The sequence below is a fragment of the Olea europaea genome, unplaced genomic scaffold, assembly GCF_002742605.1.
Source record: "Olea europaea var. sylvestris unplaced genomic scaffold, O_europaea_v1 scaffold69, whole genome shotgun sequence".
In the NCBI taxonomy this organism is placed as follows: domain Eukaryota; kingdom Viridiplantae; phylum Streptophyta; class Magnoliopsida; order Lamiales; family Oleaceae; genus Olea; species Olea europaea.
Window position 1 is genome coordinate 854,417 of NW_019265290.1, and position 19,595 is coordinate 874,011.

The 19,595-nt window shown below is 32.4% G+C and overlaps 1 pseudogene; it reads left to right on the top strand.

Annotated features, from left to right (window-relative positions):
• The first annotated feature begins 262 nt into the window (after positions 1-262).
• LOC111390546 lies at positions 263-17,900 on the top strand (annotated as a pseudogene).
• Positions 17,901-19,595: the final 1,695 nt, after the last annotated feature.

Genomic DNA, 19,595 nt, shown 5'->3' on the forward strand with positions numbered 1-19,595 from the left:
TAAAACTATTTGATTCATTAACCACGTGGGAGTTCTCAAGTTGGAAGAATTAATTGCTTAGAATTCATGGAATTTTGCTTTATGAAATTAAATTTATGATAGTGAATCAATAGAATTGCGAACGATGATTGAGAACATAGTGAACTTTCCATTCCGTGCCTAACATTGAACTATCGTATACATTAATTTGCATTAATGAAAAATGGTATATGTGCATAAATGGGCAATAATAAAATAAAAAGTATCTAAAATCTAATAGATCATGGCATCAAAGTCTATATTTGCTGACCTTAATAAAGGTGATAAGCTAAATGCAATAACATTTGATATGATAAAATTTTGAGTGTACTAGAAGAATATAATGTTTTAGAAAGCATCAATCACGTGATGGAAGACTTGATATTTGTCATGCTACTCTAGGGAATAAAGATTAGAACCTTGTCAAGTACAAAAAAAGATTGATTCTAATACTTGAGCATTTGAATTTTTAAGTTCTATTATAGATGATCTTTTTTCTCAAATGTGATGTGGTTGATGGTCAATATAGTGTTAACATTTTTGTTTGTCACATTATTTTTAAATGAATAGTTAATTCAAACTAGTCTCTTCTCAATATATGATAACTCTGAAGGTCATTGTGACTTACGATTGAAGAATCAATTTTCTCTATTGACACTTGCTACTGTATGAGTTAAAAGACATGCGACTTGATGTTGTTAAGTCTCGAGCACATACTTGTGCAGCAACGTTCTAGTTTGTATAAGATTTCAAATTTTAAGTTTTAAATAAACTAAAACCTGTTATTTGAAATTCTTCTAAGAATGGTCTCTTACTTGAAATTATTCATGGTAGTTCTGCTCATACTCACACTAGTAATATTTATTATGGTTCTGGATATTTGTGCAATGGTTTGAGGTTTTGAGTTGAGAAAACCATTCAAAACTGAAAAAGTTAAACTTCCATAGATTAAATTCATCCGAATTTCTTTGTAGGCTATGATTAAGAAAGATAGAGATGGAACTTCATTTTTCGTTACATCTATACATGGATCCACACATTTCACTCGTGCTCCTGATTTTCTTAAGTTGAAGATATTGTATTAATTTAGACTTTTTTAAAAGTGGAGTAGAAAATCAAATTATGAAAGTGAAGACTTTTAGAATAATTTGAGAGCGTGAATCTCTATAACGAGAGCTCAATGATCAAAGTAATAAAAGAGAGTTTTTTATTAGATTGATTTTTCTTTAATCAACAATAATTATATGGTCTATTGGATAGAAAGAACAGAATATCGCTGAATGTGATTAGGCTTCAGATAATACAGTTCAATTTACGTGATTGGTTAACTGCAACTTGTTACTTAATGGAGTTTTCTCAATGTTAGTACCTTCATAATATATAAGTTTTGGATACGTAGATAACCAATTGTGGGTCATCTTATACTCATAATCGACTATATAATTTATAATAATGAGTTTGGGAGCATGGCTAATTAAGGATGAAAGGTATCTTTGAGATATGCATGACAGTCCAAAAAGGTATTTAAGTGAGATTTTAGATGGATGTTGGATCACAAAATGTGACATTTGACATTTTTTTCCTAACAAAAGAAGAAAATTTTGGAGAATATTATTGAAATTAATATTATGTATATTGATGAATTAGTTTTTTGAATATGCAAGAGTTGGTTTAAACTTTTGATTCAAGCGGGAGTAATCAGTTTTTGAGTGGGAGCTATCTATCCGAGTGGAAGGTATCAAAGAATTATCTAATTTCAATAGTTATTGGTTCCAAGTAGGAGCTAAAAGCTATTTAATTTCAATTATTCTTCGTTCAGAAAATCAGTAGAGAATTTTGAGAAAAGTGATGGAAGTATATATGGAGTACAGAATTCCAATCTAATTTGAGTTGTGGTGAAAGTTCTAATTAGACATTATGTTTATTGAGAAAATTTAAGTTCTTAAAAATTAAGTGGAAGACTAATGAGTTTATGATAGATAAACTAATTTTCAGAGAGATGTTATACTCAATATGAGCATATTGAATAGATAAACATTTTTTTCTTAGCAGTGAGATTCAATTCTATACGCCAATATTAGCCATGAATGGGTCTTTAAGTTTTGATTACACCAAATAGATTTAGAGACTGTATTTTCATTTTCAATTGAGAATTAATTGAAGAGATCTACATGAATCAATTTTTAGGTTTCATATTGAAGGCTTTTATAGTATTGTAGTAACTTTATAGTTATACTTGTAACCTAATGCAGTCATCTTTATAGCGGTACTTGAGTTTTAACAAGGTTTAAATCTCATATAAAATTTCATTATGTGGATGAAAATCACTATATTTATGTAAAGGTCTAATGGTAGATTGTACTTCTAATTTTAAAGTTGATGACATTATACAGGCTAAGTTTCAGAATGAGTGTATTGATACCATTTTCAAATCGTTATCCTCAATCTTTAAGATGAAGGACATGGGATTAGCAAATTGTACATTTTGTATATAAAAAAAATTATTCTAGTCTTCTTACTCTGTCACAAAAGTGTTTTTTTTTTTTTTTTATAAAGACTTTAAAATATTTTTAAATGTGAAATTGCTACACTATTGGTACTCTTTATTGGAAGGCGATCGTAAGTCTTCATATATGTCCAAAAACTCCATAAGTGCACAAAAAAATCCAGAGAACCATATTTACTACAATTAGGAGTTAAAACATAAAAATATGCTATGATATATACCTATCCTAACATTTGTCATGCCATGGATATAGTCAGTAGGTATCATTGTTATCCTTAGAAAGGATGTTGGGATACCTGTAGGATGTTGCTACCAGTTATTCTATCTGTTGTTGAAGGAATAACTTGTGATTGAAATACAAATGGAAATATCGATTAATGATGAAAGTTAGTCAAGCACAAATAGTTATTAGACCTGTGCAATCTTACTATATGGAGTAGCAAGAAATAAATCTTGTAATATATATCTTGACAACTAAAGAAATTGTTTGGTATAGACATATTGGGCATTTAATGAGACTAATTGAGGACATGAGAATCGTGACATTTATGTAGTTATTTCATGTATTGAGGATCTCAAATATCAAGATTGAACCGAAAACTTGATGGTATTTTTGTCAGAAATATTAGCAAAGAAAGTGTCCTTACAATATATCTACATAAATGATGATATGTAGTCATACTTAGAATATGTTTAGAGATATACTTGTTCATAATATGAAATTTCTAGAATTGAGTAGAATATGATACTTAGAGTACATAAAACTTTTGATTGAGTTTTTGTGTGTCCATAGATGAACATTTTTGCATTCATGTGTAATCTGTCGTTGGGATTACAGGATAATAATTTGCATGCCCATGCAAGGTTGAAGTTAGCTTATTCACACAAACAATCGCCTTAGACACTTTAGGTGTGTTGAGATGAAACAAAGTGATGATGTTTTGTACATAATTTGGTCGCCTTGATAAGATATTCAGATGAGATTAAAACAAGTAATCGAAATGAATTTTTTTATCCATTAACCTATTTTGTAGCCGATCGAGTTCTCGATTTGAATTACCTAGAGAAATAAATATAAGGAGAACTCAAGTTAAGTATCAGGGGAATATTTGAACTAGAATCTGTATGGTGTTATTTGTTTATAAAGAATATGATATACGCCCTAAGAAAAGGAGAAAATATTGTAGTACGAGCTTCATACTACTTGTGCTTTTACGACTAATATTGGATAAATAAATGAATAGATCCCCCGTCCTTATTGTGTGAAACCCTAAGGTTTATATAAACTCGTATATACTCTTATAACTTTTGATCGTTTCTTGATATTTTGTTTTAGTGTTGCTACTTTAGCATGTTACTGATGACTATGATTGATTCGATTTGATGGAACATGTCTAGGAAATGAGCTGATTTAAAGTTGAAGGATTCAAGTAGGAAAGGAAAACGATTTTGACCAACATTCATATTTGTATTCACTAGCCGGGCAATTATGTTTAACCATCTGAAAAATAGAACACAACTGCGAATATAATGATATGAAGTAAGGTTCAAATATGTTCCATAAGTATTCGAGAGATAAGAAATATTTGAATTAATATTGGAAAATAAGTTTTGGGTATAGCTAGATGTAATATTCCTCTAATAGAGCTACTATATATCTTTAACAAGTTTATAGTACTGTGAGTTCTATATGTACTTGCTGGTTGCACGATCAATTTGTCGTAGTAATCTTTTTGAGATAGACATTGAGAAGGATCTAATCTGTGATATTCATTGTCACTTGTAGTTCGGGTTAAGCCTATTATGTGCTAATGGAAAATGTTGGAATGTACAGGTTGTGGATCAACTATGTGAGGTAACTCGACCCATAGGATATCAAAAGGAATGGAGGGAGTGGCATGAATGTGGAATTCAAACCTAAGACTCCCTATAACTTCTATTTTTAACATCAAATTATTTGTCTAGCATTTGGGAAAAAGAATGATGTCAAGAAAATATGGTGAAATTCCTATGTGAAAATACCAAAAAAAATAAAATAAAAATAAATAAATAAAAATGAAAAGGTTCTAAAATCACCATTTTGGCATGAAAACTCACAAAATAAGGCATCTAAATTGTGGATAATGATAATAATCCATATTCCATTGTGGTCGGGATTAGGATAATTGAAGAACAAGAAAATATAGATTTTATAGTTTTGGAAAGCAAAGTGATTTAACTAATCAAAAGATCTTGAAATTCACAAATTCAAGCAAGGATTCTTGACCCAAAATTTATGATTATCCATGCTGCAAATTATTACAAACATAAAAACATACATAGGGGCAAGGAAATTACGAGCAACAGGTTGGAGAGAAGGCATGAAAGGAGCTTAGATTGGTCTGGGAGTTTGTATATGCAAATGGGTTGCTGAAATTCCGATGCCACTCAATTGGGATGTAATAAACTTGAGCTCTGAATTCATTCTTGAACTCTTCATTGAACATTGTGATTTGACCGACATTGGCCCTATTATAGCCATGACTGTTGCCATGCTTGTAGAATTTCAATCTTTTCCTTGATCTTTGCAAAAAATGCTTCAAGAAAACAGCGAAGAGGGGATTAGAGGAAGAGAAAGTGACTTGGAAGTGTTGTGGATAATGACAAAAAGTAGTAATACTGTTTTTTCTCCAATCTCTGGTTTTTTGTTCTTTGGAGATTATAGTATTTTTGCCCCTTGAAATGTTACTATTTTGAAATTTGCCCCATAATTTGTACTCGTGTAGCTGGACTCCCAAGAACTAGAGAAATGTTACCATTGAGGCCATTTTGAAAAAAAAAAAAATCAACATTTTTTGTTCAAAATTTTATTTAATTGCAAGCACGAAATTTGCATGGAAAGAAAATAAGTTCTAAGAATTGAATTGTTTAGAACATATCTAAATGAAAATTATTAATTAGATGTGTTTGATTAGTTTAATTTTGATCCTAGAAAATATTAGACTCGTCTATCGTTTATTGGTTGATAGATGAGAGAGGTGGATGTAGATGACAAAGAGTGTGTGTGAATTGCTTGAAAATTAATAACTTATCCCTTCCTAAAGAAAAAAATGTTTATCTTATTTTTTAGGAAAATATAGTCACTTAACCAATTTTTAAAAAATATTTTTAATGAAAAAAATGTCAATCAAACACTTCTAAAATAAAAACTTGGGTGAAAAAGGAACATTTCTCACAAAAAAAAAAAAAAGCCAATCAAATACGCCCCAAGGGCTGAAAATTTGTCAATGCTAAAAATATGATGTAGCCAACCTCATTTATCCATTACTAGTCACCACTCATACCAAAATTTGAGTTCACTCACAAACTCAAAATTTTTTTCTTATTTTTTAACTACACATTTTCTGTCGAAATACTATTCCAAAATGAATTTTAGACAAAATAAGGGGGAGGGGGCGCTCAAACATGCTCTTAATTTATTCATTATTCATTATCCATTTCTATTTGTTTATAATTTAAATAATTTATAAATTATTTTGTACAATGAATTTTGATGACTCATTAATTAAATGAATTTAATTATTAAGTTAATTTTCAAACTTAGTGTGTACGAAAAGAAATAGAAATCATGTGGAAAAGACTTTCAATCTAGATCCATATGAGGAAGATTTGGACATTCTTTGTTTGAGAATGAAATAATGAAAAATGTCATATGTATAAAAAATTTTGACAAATTGTGCCAGCTAGCTGGCAATCATTCATCAGATGTTAGAGACAAAATAAATTTAAATCAACTGATGCAATGTTGTCATCGCATCATTAGTGATGTTTTCTATGATTTTAAGTTGTACAAACAGCTTTATTTAAAAATAATAATAAAAAAATCGTCATAGCAATCTACCTCAGTTAACGATTATAGAGGATCCAGAGTCAAGATATATGACATGAAGTATGATCACTCAATTTGGGATAAGGCCTCACAAGTTTAGGTTTAGGTTTAGTTTTAGTTTTTTCCTTACTTTACACCCCCCACTTACGAGAAGCTCACTTTTATTATATTAAGGGCATGTATGAGGTCCATTTTTGAGGTTAGAATGCATTTTAAAATAGTAAATTGATAAAAAATGTGTAGTTAAAAAATAATGAAATTTTTTTATTTGCGTGTAATATTATTTTATTGGAGATTGTGTGGCTGAAAAGAAGAAAGAGAAAAATGTATATTAAAAAAAATAGATATCAAACAAGGGCTAAGGGTTAGTCGAAAGTCAAATTTAGCCCTGTTTGTCATCATTATTTTAAAATTATTTTTTCTCAAATTCATTTCTAATCATACATTTTCACAATAAAATATTTTACAAGTAAGTTTAAATTTTTTTCCAACCTTTTAGCTAATTCTCCAAAAATTTACTGCTTCAAAACTCATTTTCATTGAATAATGGGACAAACGAGCCCTAGTTTCCGTCCAAATTTTGTACTGCTTTTACTATTTATAAATTAGCACATGTTTGTCACCGTTCTCTAAAATTATTATTATTATTATTTTTAAGAAAAAACTCATTTTCAATCATTTTTAATAAAATATTTTACATGTAAACTTAAAACTTTTCTTTATTTTTTAACCAAGTATTCTTCAAAAAATGAGTATTCCAAAACTCATTTTTTCAAAAAAAAAAAATAATAATAATAAAAATAATTCTTTATGATGGATATCAAACAAGGGCTAAAATACACCACCATGAGTGGTTTCAACGAAAAATAAAGTTGATATTATTTTTAATGTTATTTAATTTTATCAAAATTTGTTTAAATTTAGTGTTAAACTTTAGCCCCCGTTTGGCAACCATTTTTTAGGAAAATAAATTTTTGAATAATAATTTTTTTGAAAAACGCATGGTTAAAAAGTATAAATAAATTTGAATTTATGTGAAAAATATTTTATTACGAAAATGTGTAATTAAAAATAAGTATAAAAAAAAAAAGAATTTTGAAAGAATGATTGTCAGGAGTTTAAACTTAATTTTTTTAAGGGAAAAAAGTTATTTTAATAAGCAGCAAGCACAAGAATGCTCCATGGGAATATTTCATATCTAATAGATTAATTATGACCCATTTCAAAACTAAAAATTAAGGTTTAAAACCAAAGTAAAAATAAAAATAATAAAAAATTCGGACATTATTAAACTTTATCAATAAATAATTAATTTAAACTTATATTTTATTAATTAAATATGTTAATGTCGCAATTATATACAATTTAGTCACAATTTATTGAATTATTTGGTTACAAATTATTTTTTATCGAAAATTAAAATTTTATAGGACAAATTATTTCACGATCACAAATAAAAAAGTTTATAGGTCAAAATTTAATCATTGATCACAAATTTATCAAATTAATAGATCACATATTATTTATTAGTTACACATCACTAATTTTACAAGTTATAACTTATTTCAAGGTTATAAAATATCAAACTAATTGGTTACAAGTTATTTATCAGTCTCAACTTAATAAAATGTAAGTTACCACCACATTTTTTAGATCATATATTATTTATTTTACATAAATAAACAAATTTATTGGTCACAATGGCAATTACCTCACTCCACCCATGCCACATCATCCCTTCCTGCCCACTACCATAACCATCACACCATCACCACGACCACGACTAGTGCCATTGCTAGATCCACCACTAGTAGCATTGGGTCTACCAACAGCATTGTCAATAAAACCACCCCAACATTACCAAACCATGGAAATCACCACAAACACTCCAACAACTAACAAAAACCAACATAATCTGGCGTGATCGCTATCCTGCACGCCAAAAAACCACCGCCAAAATTATCTCAAAATCATTCATGCGAGCAATCAAAATAGACCACAAAGAACAAATCATAGACCTTGACGGTTGCTCATCCACAGAATGATAAAATCACAAACCATAGCTATACAACGGCGCGTCCCTTCACTAGTTTTGAGCTGTGGCCCTTACGTTGTCGACAAATGACGGGAGATCTGCGCACAGGTGTGATGCCACTTCGAGGGAAGAGAGCGGCATTGTTGGCAAAGATGAGCGGTGGTGCGAGGCTACTTTGTACTGTCTCACAACGATAATGCGAATCTACAAAGTCAATGAGGGAGGAGAGCAACGTTTTCGAACTAGAGAGGGACAACAACGTCGCAAGTGATTGGGGATGGTAGAGAGAGTAAGACGATAGAAGATGGAAAGAGGGAGGAGGAAGTGGAAATAGTTTTTAGGGATTTGGAAGAAATTGAATTGGGGTTAGAAGGGCGGAATGGATTAGTTTAATTTTATAATTATTATTAATATTTAAAATTTTAATTATATCTGATTTTTGAAAGAAAAAAATTGTGGGCATGTTTAAGCCACGTTTAAAAAAAATTATATTCTTAAACAATGATTTGACATCATTTCAATCACAAATTCTTCAATAAAATAATATTACATATAAATTCAAAACTTTTTTTTATTTATAATCACACATTTCTCGTCAATACACTGTTCAAAAATTGTGACTCAGCTGTATCTCTTAATTATAAATTAAGATATTAATAACATTTAATCCTTATAATTTCCACATTGCTCAACTCCTACTTTGGACAGTACAGATTGAATCCAGAATTACTTAACGGCCCATAGTCCGCTAAAGACCCCCAAGAAAACACATAAAACAGTTCTGGATATGCGAAGCTGATAACCAATTATAAGTTATAATCCAAAAGGCTCTTGCGGTATTTGGCACTTCACTCTCGAACTGAGCAAATTTTCATCTGTCACTTAATCTGTTCCACAGAGTACAGACCACTTGTAAAGAATCATTTTTTGGTGAAATAGATATAGTTTCTAAGGATTTTATTATCAGATTTCTGGGAATAATGTAGTTTTATTTATGAAAATGTTTTAGTGCAATGATGGGAAAGATAGGATTTTATATGTTAAATTTTTATGTATTTTCTCTTTAATAGTCTATTTGCTAGTTTATTCAATATTCTTGTAATTTACTGACAAAATAACACATCAGATTGCAGTTATTGGGTACTATTTCTGTAATTTTAGGGATCGTTTTATTGCAAAAATGAAATTTGGATAGAAAAAAAAGGAATTCAAGAGAATTGACTAGAAATTGATTTACTGAAAATTGTCAATTATTGTGTTTGATTGGTATAAGTTTTCACGTAAAAAATGTGAAATAAAAGTCTTTTTTGGTGTTCGTTTGACTTTGTTTTAGATGAAAATTTTCAATTAAAGAGATAAAATTTATTTTCATTGCAACAAAAAAAAAAAATCTCAAGGAATATCTTCTTTTACAATTGTTCATAGAATTTGTTTCCATTGTCAAAAATAAAAAAATAAAAATAAAAATAAAAGTGAAAAACAAAAAATCACCTACCCCATGGGAAAATGAATTCCCCAAAAACAAGGAATTGGTGCACGAGTGGGGCAAAGGTGGAAAACTAATTACCTAGAAAATTTTGGCTATCAAACAAGTCAAAAGTCGGAAATAGAATACGGTTTCCATTTTCCATGGAAAATTTTGTGATATCAAACATGGCCTTGATAAAAATAAGTGGAAGGTTTTACAAATATGAGGAACACAATGGCAGCAATTAGCACCTTGAGTTCACATTTTCATTCATTTTTTTCCCAGGAATCAAACAAAAAAATAATCGTCATTCGTAAAATCACTTTTCTTATTGGTTAACCAAACAAGTCGAAATTTTAACTTTCTTTGATCTTGTTAGTATAACTCAAGAACTTTTTCTGGCATTCTCTATAGCCAATGGACAAACTTGTAAGGTACTGCTGCTCAAAACTAGTTCATTATCCTTGATCTTTATACTTGGTTCCTCTCCACCCATAAACCAACACAGTCTGCTGAGAACCAGCTAAAGAATTAAGGTCTTTATGAGCTGGCCTGTAACACAGACTTAATCTTCCAAGTTGTGACAGGCTTTGGTACCTTGTTCGAAGAACAAGGCATGTAGAGTTCAATACTCTATGAAAAACAGCCTCTGGTTCTTATTATCGTCTCGTTTCTATAGTAAAATACAATCCCAAAGAGTCCATTTCAGAAACCAAAAGTATTTTTGCAAGAAATTGCTCTTGACTTCTTCTTTCTCGAAAGGAGTTTGCTATTGCAGCTGCAATGCTACGACTAGAGATATTGATGCCGGTATAAATATCAATAATTCAAATGCAGAGGCATTTGTCCTCACTGTAAGTGTTATGCCCTAGATCCAATCGATTTAGGTTGTAAACGCTTTTAATATATTTAATGCATTTGATTTTGGCGAGATCTATTATTTAAATTAATTTTGTAATAAATAATATTAAATAATAGAATCCGAAGACCCGATTTTTAGGTAATCTGTTGATCACAAGGAGTTGTGATTGTGAGATACAAATTACATATAATTGGATCTTGAATAAACCATGGTCGTAAGTAATAACGAGATACGGATATCGTTAATACAGTTAGACCATCACGTGTGGCATTTCTTACTTATGAAGTAAGTAGCTGATCTCACGAGCTAAAGTGTGGCGACACTTAAATGAACATGTGGATATTTTGTTGTAGAACAAAACATTGGAGACCCGCTAAGAGATTCCACATGGATAACTATCTGAGTGTCAGTGGCTAATCTCTAACGTTCGGTAGTGGGATTGATCCTTTGACTTGAGGTCGTCATAGTACCCTATATGAGGACAGTCATACTTTGGCGGTGTTGGATGTTGCTCTGAAAAGGGCCGCTAATACGACATCGTTCGGGTACGTCAAGAATCGTATGAAGGTTGTGATTGATCAATAAAGGATTCGTCACTCTTAGATAGTAGGAGATGATCTGCGTTTCATTCAATTAAGTCGATGATGAAATCCTTGGCCAAGGTGTACTCATAAGTCGAAAAGGAGTTTTCGATTTATATTGACTTAATAGTGGAATGAAAGATATGATCGATGATCGAGATTGACACAATTCCATATCTCGTAATTGATCGGATCGTATTGACGAAGGGATAATAGTTCCATGAAAAACGAACGATTTTGGTTTTGTCATACCACGTGACATTTCCCGTCACATGTATTGCCCTGACACATTGCTAGATGTCAATCAGGGACGGCGAATGTGAATTGACGATAAATTAAAAGGGTGTATTAATTTATCGATTTTGATTAGATCAAAATAATATTTCACGACGTTAGGCATCGTGGTCGGGAACCTAATGGGTCGCACACAAAAGAGAATTGGAAGACTGCAAATTGTTAATTGATTAATTTAACAATCGTTGGATAAATTAATTAATTGATTTTCTTATTTATAATCCCGAATTAATTAATTAGATTAATTAATTCACGGACCGGGTTTGATTAATTGGATTAATTAAATATTGGACCGGACCGGGCCGGGTCCATTTGGGTTTATATATATATGCAGCTAGGGTTTGAGGTCCATTAAGTCATTCATTATTCTTGCTAGCACAAGAAAGAAACCCTAGCAGTTGCTGTTTTCTCTCTGTGTGGATTTCATTGGAGGCTGCACAATTGGACAGCTGTGGGAGGCAGATTCAAGCTGCTGGAAAGGAATAACGCGAAAGAGTTTGCAAATCACACAAAAGGTATATTTCTCATCACAGTTTTTATCTAAATACAAAGCTGAATCCTGAATGGGAATTGAAATCTGTTAAATTCCGCTGTGCATGTTTAAATCAATTCCCAACACTCACCACTCCTCTTTATTATGTAAATGCCCCGCCTCACATGGGCAGTGCCTACACCACCATAGCCGCTGATGCCATTGCGCGTTTTCAGGTAATACAGCTGTGAATTTGTGTTCTATTTTGAGCATAATTCAAGTATAAATTGAAAATTTTAATTGCTGGGTGGTTCTTTATTGACATGGCTGAATGAATCTTACATGGGCTATTTTGTACGACTCTTTTTTATAATGGCAGAGACTTCTCGGGAAGAAGGTTATATTTATAACTGGCACAGATGAGCATCGAGAAAAGATTGCTAGCGCAGCAGCTGCCAATGATTCCAGCCCAAGCAAGCACTGTGATTCTGTTTCACAAGCTTACAAGCCACTCTGGAGAGATGTATATGCCTCCATGCATTCAATTGTTGTGAAAATTTGTACTCTTATGATGGTATCTTGTTTGGATTACTTATCTTTAACTCGTTCATTGTGGCAGTTAGACATTGCTTATGACAAGTTCATTCGGACAACTGACTCAAAACATGAAACCCTAGTGAAGGAATTCTATTCTAAGGTACTAGCCAATGGTGATATCTATCGGGCTGATTACGAGGGATTATACTGTGTCAATTGTGAGGAACACAAGATATAACATCTAGTGTTTAAACCAGCAACTGCAGTTTTTTTCCTGTTGTTTTGTATAGCTGTCCAAGCTGCCTATAAAGATGGCTGAAAGAATAAAGTTTTCTGCGTGTGAGTGGTATGCAATAAGAGATTTTATGCAACATGCTTACTCAAAAGTCTCTTGAAAAGGTTATCATTTGATTTCATGTGATTCTGAGTCTCCAATAAATGAACTTATTTTTTAGACTACTAATTGGATAATTTACCTGTGGATAAGGTATAATTAATTGGTTTGTGATATCAAGTGATAAGATGTGACAACTCAATTTAGGTTAGTATGATTGTTTGAATCTCAGTCCTCACTGTACTCTATTTTGCCTCTTTCTTTTGTCCCTTTCTCTTTTTGTTATTAAGAGTTGGTCACGTTTTCAATTTCTCTATGACTGCTGTAAATCTGAATGACGATTATATAGTTTTGTTAGACATATAGGAGAAACCTGAGTAGGGAAAGGTCTGGGAGAAGAGGTGAAAGGAACTGAGAAGACCACATAGTATATAGATGTTACTTTCTGATTGACAAGCAGAATGCGCTGATATCTAAAGATAATGATTACATCTCCAGCTTTCATTATTAGTTTTGAGGCAGGCAGGTCTACTTTTATCACGTGAGCATGTTTGGGCGAGGATTATAAAGTGAGATTATGCATTATTTCTGTTTACCAAGGGAAACAGCATGTTTGGCTAACCTTATAAGGTGATAATCAACTTATAAGCGCTGTAATGTTTCCATGGGTAAACAGAAGCCATGCATGATCTATGGGTTGAATTGGAGTATGTTATACACAAGGAACACTGTTGCGCTTTGAGTGACCAATCGAATAAAGAATATGAGCATGTACCTTATATACATGGTGATGTGTGCTTGAATTCAGTTTCCTAGACGTTCACTGGATGCATATCTATACACTTAGAATTGTACTGTTTCCCCTTTTTTAGCTGCTTAAATCCTGTAATCTTGTCATTATGAAACTTGTAGGATGAAAAAGAATTGCTGGAAAATAATTGCTGTTCCATGCACCTGAAGCCATGTGTTCAAAGGAAAGAAGACAATAACTTCTTTGCCCTATCAAAGTATCAAAAACGGTTGGAAGATACTTTAACAGAAAACCTAGATTTTGTTCAGCCTTCTTTTTGTTTGAACGAGGTTAGACAACAACACTTTCTGTTTCAAGAGGTTCTGTTCTGCACCATTCCACTGAAAGTTCTATTCTATTTTCTTTTTAGAATTTAGTAAAATCTGTGATCATGTCTTTACAAGATGTTTTTGTAGCTTCTCTTTCTTTCTGCATGAACTTCCGCAGGTGCAAGGTTGGGTCAAAAGTGGCCTGAGAAATTTCTCCATCTCACGAGCATCATTAGACTGGGGCATTGCAGTGCCTAATGATGATAAACAAACTATTTACGTATGGTACTATGGTTTGATGCTTTGTTGGGGTAATATATCAATTCCTTGACTCCTCCTAACTCATTGTATATGCCGTAATCTTAATCTTATCTAGTAGGCCAGTTTGGAAAAAAAATTTTAAAAAAAAAAAAAAAAAACAACTTTTGCATTCATTATCTAGTAACTATTCTAACACAGTGTAGGATCATGACTAATTTTATTATATTCAAATATTATAATCAGATTCTTTTCTCTGTTCTTGTTTTAGCAATCAATTTAACCCATCATTTTTATTCTTTACTTTCTTATCCTGTCAAGCAGTTATATATCTGCTCTATTGGATGATAAGGAGCAGCCTAATTTACAAACTGCCATTTCTTCTGGTTGGCCCGCGTCTCTACACTTGATTGGCAAGGTATTAATACTACTAAGTTTTTAGACACTGTTGTCATTGTTTATATTTTCTTTTCTCAGATTCTAGGGAAACAAGCTGGTGAATTAGGATTCAAATGTCAACAGATTAACCTAGCCATAACTGTATGATATAAATTCATTTTCAGTCATTAATAGTTCCAAATAAAAGTCAATAGTTGGAGCTCAAAACATGACCTTAAATTGTTGTTCTAGGTTGTGCTGAGGCCCTTTTAGAGAAAGCTTATTTAATCTTGAATGAAGCCTCAGTAAATGGTCTTTAAGGTCTGGACAGAGCCTAATTTGCGATGCAGTTGTTCAACAATTTTACCCTCTTATCCCTCGCTTTTTGTCTCTTCCATTGAAGTGCAGCGTTCAGTATTATGAGTTTCATTTCAAGGACTTTAGACAGTTAACTGTGCCCATATTTTCTATCTTTTCCTTTTCATTGATGAAGGAGACATTCTCCTTTTCCTAATTGACTAGAAAAGTAGAAGAGTTCACTTCCTATTTACACATACAATTTCGTTGGAGGCAGTAAATCTGTTTTACGAACATGTGCAGGATATATTACGATTTCATGCTCATGTCAGCTGGACTAAGCCTCCCAAAGATGGTTTTTGGCCATGGATTCTTGACAAAGGTATCTAAGTTAACTTTTCATCTTTTACCTTAAAACTCAAAAGATCATTTCAAATACAATTTCTATCGATTTTCTGTCAGTGTAAAATATAGTTCATTATGCATGCATTTACTATTTTCTCATGTCTAGTTTGCTTTAATACAGCAATGCTTTTCATTTGTTAGGATGGCTTAAAAAAGGGAAGTCATTGGGAAATACACTTGAGCCGACTGTCTTGGTGCACAGATTTGGCTCTGATGCAGTCAGATACTTCTTTCTCAAGGAGGTGAAATTTGGTAGTGATGGGGACTACTCAGAGGACCGTTTTATCAATATTATTAATGCACATCTCACGAACACGATTGGTATTCTTTCCCCTCTATTTTATATACCCAACTGCATTTCTGATTCATTTTTGTTTAGATTCTGGAACTCATGATGTGTTTTGAAAGTTCTACTATAGCTGCATTTGATGAACCGAGGCAAATTTTGTGGGGTATTCTTTGTATTTAGCTAACCTATTAAATGAGACAAGTACTTTGGAATAAGTAATGTGTTTATAACATAGTGAACAAACAAGGGATATTCCCATATTCGTGTTTGGTCCATTCAGTTTGAATGAATGCAAACTAATTGAGCTTTATTTGCAGGCTTAGCAGAATGGAACGATAATATCGGGATGAAAACTTAAATTGATCTATAAAGTATATTATTTCCACATGCTGGAAGCCTTATTTAAATGTCAGCAAACACTATCAGATTTTTCATCATCTGGAGTATAACTTTAGCTTTATCACAGGAAATTTACTTAACCGTACACTTGGGCTTTTGAAAAGAGTTGTCAATCAACTTTGGCTATTGATTCAGCTATTGCAGCAGAAGGAAATGCATTGAAGAATACTGTGGAGAAACTGGTAAAGTTTGCATATAAAATCTTCTTTCTTCTTTGATTGGGATGGGGCACGTGAACTAGTTCGTTATGAACCCTATCATTTTCTTCTCCTAAAATTCAATACTAGGTTTCTGCATAATTTTGACTCCTTTTATGGTACGTCGAGAAAGCCAGACAACATTATGAAAACCTAGAGCTGTCATCAGCTTGTGAAGCAGTTCTAGAGATCAGTAATGCCGGCAATGTGTATATCGATGGACAAGCGCGATGGTCTCTTTTTAAGCAAGGGGGTTCTGCCTTCGAAACTGCCGCAAAGGTTTCTTCTTTATACTCCACTTGTATCTTTCATTGCAGCTATACGCGTCACGAGTAAATATGCATTGCATGATGGTGGGTTGTTGGTACATACACTTGTGTGTGTGTGAGTATGTATATGTATATGTATATGTATGTATGTATGTTTGTTTGTTTGTTTGTTTTTGAGTGTGCTCCTTTCTCATTAAAATTCGGAACGTGTTAACTAGAATTTCTTTATTTTTTGTTTCTGCACTGAAAATAGCCTTCTGTTCTTCCAATAGGATCTAGTGATTGTATTGGAAGCATTAAGGATCATAGCAATTGCTTTGTCCCCAGTCACTCCAAGCTTATGTTTGAGAATATACACTCTGCTTGGTTATTCCGAAGACCAGTCCAACGCTGTTTCTTGGGTTGTTCTCTCTCTCTCTCTCTCTCTCTCAGATGCAGATGCTCACACACGAGTGTACGTATAGGGCTCATGATTTATCATCATCATTTGTTACAGAATGATACAAAATGTGGAGGGCTGAAGTGCGGTCAGGTCATGGCTCAACCAAATCCTGTTTTCGGTAGGATTGAACCTGAGACTGAAGAAAAAAATGCAGGTGATTCGACTAAGAAAGCAAGTAAGAAAAATGAACAAGACACCGAAGACCCAAAAGGCCGTTGAAGCCTAGAAGCCTTCGAAACTGCTGCAAAGGTTTCTTCTTTATACTCCACTTGTATCTTTCATTGCAGCTACACGCGTCACGAGTAAATATGCATTGCATGATGGTGGGTTGTTGGTACATACACTTGTGTGTGTGTGAGTATGTATATGTATATGTATATGTATATGTATATGTATGTATGTATGTATGTATGTTTGTTTGTTTGTTTTTGAGTGTGCTCCTTTCTCATTAAAATTCGGAACGTGTTAACTAGAATTTCTTTATTTTTTGTTTCTGCACTGAAAATAGCCTTCTGTTCTTCCAATAGGATCTAGTGATTGTATTGGAAGCATTAAGGATCATAGCAATTGCTTTGTCCCCAGTCACTCCAAGCTTATGTTTGAGAATATACACTCTGCTTGGTTATTCCGAAGACCAGTCCAACGCTGTTTCTTGGGTTGTTCTCTCTCTCTCTCTCTCTCTCTCTCTCTCTCTCTCTCTCAGATGCAGATGCTCACACACGAGTGTACGTATAGGGCTCATGATTTATCATCATCATTTGTTACAGAATGATACAAAATGTGGAGGGCTGAAGTGCGGTCAGGTCATGGCTCAACCAAATCCTGTTTTCGGTAGGATTGAACCTGAGACTGAAGAAAAAAATGCAGGTGATTCGACTAAGAAAGCAAGTAAGAAAAATGAACAAGACACCGAAGACCCAAAAGGCCGTTGAAGCCTAGAAATTTTTTGGTTCGCCTCCGAGGATAGTTATAACCCTTTGAGCACTTTCTGGCACAGTTTCATACTTGCAACATACATTGTTCTTTTAAGTTCGTTACATTGTTCGTTTTTGTTTCAATTTTTTTTTTCATTTGAGATGTGTATTAAAACCTTTACTTAATCTAGAAATAATGATCAGTATTATCGATCATTTTCACTATTTTCTCCAGATCTTTCCTTTTTTTTCTTCTTATCATCAGTGGACGCAACGCTCATTTTTAGTTGTCATCTTTGAGTTTAGAACTAAGAGAAACATTGTAAAGCAGAATCTTGAATGCCAAGTAAGGAATTCTTGGCAATTTTGATTGTTATTGTAACGCCCCAATTTTTTTTTATTAAGCATAAACACGGGAACGTTACGAAAACTCATTTTTCTTTAATTAAAAAAAATGCGGAACTATATAAAATTCTTCAATAAACAAATAATTGTAACGTTTAAATTAAAATTATTGAAAGCGTATCTAACCATAAACATAAACTCCTAAGTAATTCAAATAATGCGTTCTAAATTAAAATAAACAAATTGCTAAATTTAAAATGGCAAACTTATTTCTTTTTCTCTATTCTTTATCCACTTGGCAGTCCGCATCACCAATTCTCCACTGTTCCAATCGACCCGAACTAATCTGAAAAATTAATGTAAGAGTGAGTATTAAAAATACCCAGTAAGATACGTGCAAATTTCCATACACAGGTATATAACAAATAAATAATATACTTCATACCGCTCTTCTCTTATGGAGTATATCGGTGACCAAGCGACACACCCATCTTAGGTCCTCTTAATTTTCATGTAGAAATTTCATATCTCTTTCTCTAGAACCCGAAGGTCCACTAGCATTCCATGCATATTTAATCGCATATAAGAGCATAAGGAAACGTAAACACTTTGCACATAAATGTATCTTACCTTGTTATCGAAATGTACACGAAAAATATTTGAATGCACGTTCCAAAATTCCTTCCTCTACTCTGTGAACGATTTATTGATCGACAGTGATAGTTGATGTATGACAAATTTCTGTTTTCACACACTCTTTCCTCTTTCTCTCTCTCTCTCTCTTTCTTTCTTCTCTCTCTTTCACGTGTGAATATTTTTTGGTGTGGTAAAATATGAAATCCTTGCCTAGTATTTATAGGTGTCGGCTAGAGTAGTAAATAAACCAAAACTTTGATTTGATAAAGTCAAATCCAATGTGGCACGTATCATAAAAAAATTGTACTTTATCATCATTTTATTTCATCTAAAAGAACTACCATTCCTATCCAATAAAAATGTGGTAGCCAATCAATCAAATTCAAAATGGGTTAAAACTATATAAAATTATATTTATCTTGTTTTCTTTCAATTGGGTATAACTTAATACGTTCTTATCCAAAATAACTTTTCTCGAGTCATAGACTTCTAATTAATTACGACCTTCGAAATGAGTCTAATATTGATATACATATCATTACTTTATCGAAATCCAATTATTTGACCCCAAATATATAATATATTAATATTTATTTCACCTTAATCCCTCACTTTCAAAATAATATAATAATTTATTTATTTTCTTAAAAAAAATTTCGGAATGTTACAGTTATGTTTCAATTTGAGCAAGATTGTGATCTGGCACATTCGACTAGTGTAAAATGGGTTGGA